The sequence below is a fragment of the Egretta garzetta genome, unplaced genomic scaffold, assembly GCF_000687185.1.
Source record: "Egretta garzetta isolate BGI_Z169 unplaced genomic scaffold, ASM68718v1 scaffold571, whole genome shotgun sequence".
Lineage (NCBI taxonomy): Eukaryota > Metazoa > Chordata > Aves > Pelecaniformes > Ardeidae > Egretta > Egretta garzetta.
In genome coordinates, this window is record NW_009258622.1 from 199946 (window position 1) to 203126 (window position 3181).

Here is a 3181-nt window from a genome sequence, read left to right on the forward strand (position 1 = left end):
GGCAGCGGAGCTCGCCCCAGCCCGGGCAGGAGCCGGCGCTCCCTGCAAGGAGGGAAAACCCCAACGCACAGCAGGGGCGAGCGTCCTGCAAATCCTCCTTCAGAGGGGAGGCCGTAGAAGGAATCTTACCGACTCGAAGGCAGCAATAAAAAGCCTTTCGCTGGGAGCATTAATGTGGCATTTCCTCTCTGCAATGACTTTCCCTGCTTATTTTTAGGATTGGGGCTTATTTAAGGAAATCTCATGGGACAGGCTCAGCTCAGCCACCCCTTCTATTCCCAAGGAGCTGCCCCCCCATTTCCAGCAGCAAAGTCGCCCTCTTCCCAGCTGGAATGAAGGGCTGACATTTACCTTCCTCCTTCTCCTCTCACAGCACGACCGGCAGCAGCCTGGGCTCCCTTCTCTTCCTTCGAGGCGAGGGTTTTCAAAGCAGCATCCCCACCCTGTCTCGCACGGCCCCGCAGAGCGGCTGGGAGAACCTTCCCTGCCTGCTGGCGGGAGGAGAAGCGGAGAAGTGACGGAGAGGAGATGCTGCAGCTGAACGCGGCCGAGGGGAGGAGAGGGGTGATGAGAACGTGAATTTTCTGCCAAAAGAAACGAGAGCCATAAACATCGTGTGGAGAGAGCGAGCAGGCTTGGATGGGAAGGAGCAGCACTTCCCACGCCTGACAGCGTTTGTGCCTTGGCAGGGGACCGATCGTTGCTCAATCCATCTCCTCCGTCCCCATGTTTCCCCACTCCTGCCTATACCAGCACCCAGAGCATCAGCTGTTGCAGCAGATGAAAGCTGGAATTTGCCGCCTGGGTGCTGGTCGCCGCGGGCTGGTGGGTGGTTTCACCTCGGCTCCCCATGCAGGTCGCTCACCTGCTCCACCACAGCAGCTTCCCGACGACCAGGTCTCCCGTGGGCCAGGCACACGGCTGCTGTCCACAGCCACGAAGGGTCCAAGGGACCACGGGGGCCCCGGCAAAGCTCTGGCGTTGAGGAGCTCACAGCCCTGGCGGGACGGACGTGCAGTCAGCGTCCCGCATGACGTGGTGGACGCGAGGGCTTACAGAGCCCAGCGAGCCTCACAAACCCACAGCGACCCCGTGAGCATTAACACCCAAAATTGGCACCTCCTTGCATGTCAACGTGCCCACGAGCACCTCAGGGACCGCAGCCGGGCTCCTGGTCCCATGGCACGGGGATGATGGGGGGGCAAGAGCGCATTCCCAGGTCGGAGCCGTGCTGCCCCCGGGCCGCAGCCGGGCAGAAGCTGCACTGGGGAGACGGCGCTGAGCCCTGGGAGGCCACGCAGCGACTGCTCCTGCGTGCAGTGCGGCGGAGCGTGGCTGCCAGCGTGAGGTTTAACCAAGGACCCTGTCTGCTCCCACGCCCACAGGGAAGGGAACCCCCTGCAGCCCCCGCCTCTGCTCCAGGCTTGCCCCCGAGACAGATGCAGGTCACAGCCCCGGGGGCCGCTAGCACCAGCTGCCATGCAGCAATCCGACCCCCGGGATGCTTGGAGGTGCTCGCTAACGCGTGCGAGGCGATTCCCGGCTCCCGCCCACCAGGGCAGCGTGGTCCCTGGCGAGGCTCTGCTGGCCCTGGATGCCCCCAGCGTGACGCGTCCCATCCCAGGCCCAGCTCTCCCCTCTCCAGAGCATCTTTCTCCAGGAGGGTCTGGGTGATCCGCAGGCTCCTGTTTAACCCAGACCCCCCCTGCCGCTGCCCGAGGGATCCCCGCAGCTCCCGACCCAGCAGGCAGCGGTTGCCACCAGCCGACCGGCTTCCTCCCCCCCCAGCACCTGCATTTTGAGAGGCCCCAGCCTGGTGGCTCGCAGCCTCCTCCAAAAGGCGCAGCCATGGCGCGGGCCCCCCCTTTGCAGGCTGCCGCACCTCTGTGCAGGCTGCCGAGGGCCCCTTTCCTCCGCACGTCACCTCGTTGCCTGTCTTGGTCACCAAGCACAAACCGGTGTTGCCGTGCTGCACCGGGCACCCACCCCAAACACCGCCTGAGCCGCAAACTCCGGCTGCTTTGCAGAGGGAAGGAGGCGGTCACGGACCTTGAATTCGCCGCCTGTTGAGTAAAAACATCAGGAGAGGCTGGAGGGGAAGCAGGGAGCGTTGCCGAGCCCTTTGCCATGGGTCTGTGAATGCTCTGGCCATTTACTACGAGGGTACTGGGTGCTGGCAGAGGCCGGGGGCTGGAGCGCTCCCTTCGGGCAGCGTAAGCCAGGTGAGAAACAGAAAGCAGCCGGGCCAAGTTTCACCCATAAAAAAAAAGTTTTTTCCTTAAAAATACAACGTTCACCTGCAGTGACACAACTACTCGGAACATTTCTTTAGAAGGGTTTTCATCTGCTTCCAGCCTCGCAAGCCATCAGCGTTGGGAGCAGGGAGAGCAGGGAGCCCGGCCCCGACAGGAAGGTTCCTTCCACCCATTCCCGCACCCAGAGCTCGCGCTGGAGGCAGAGGGGGGTTGGTACCTGCAGCGGCATCCCACTGGCATCCTCACCGTCCAGGGGGACCAAGGGCAGGACAGATTGCTCCTGCTGGCAAAGAGCAGACAAGGTTTCAGGGAAACCTCAGCCCCCCCAGAAGGTAAAGAAAGCTTGGAGGGGGGGAGAAGCAGCACCCAGGGCCCGGCTGGCCCTTACTTGCCTTTCCAGCCCGGGGCCGTGGCTCCGTAGGTCCCAGCTCCGCTCCCCCCCCGCCCCACAGAACACCCTGCCTGGCCCACCACGAAACCGCAGCTCAGAGGAGCTCCCCCAGCCACGCCAGCGCCCGCCGGACGGGGCCCCCGCCAGCCAGCGTGCCCTGCTTGTCCAGCTGAGCTCCTCTGGATGCAGCCGAGGAGCAGCCCTTCCCGACTCCTGCGTGCCCTGGCCACGGTCACCCAGTTTTCTAAAGTTTCTGTCCTGCTTTTCCTAAGGAGCGATGGTTCATCGGGCTTGGAGGTGTCATTGTCACAGGAGACTCCCTCCTTGGGAAGAGAAGGCCCAAATGCAGACCAGACCCAATGCTTAGGGGCCCAGGTTAAAGATGTGAAAAGAAAACTTCCTACCCCGGGACAGCCCTCTGGTTGCCCTCCATCACCATCTGGTATTGATTTTTCATATAGGCAGCGATGAAGTTGCAACACAAAGTCCACAGGCAATCAAGAGAGGGTTCAGGGCCTTGGGGCGACTGGTTCGG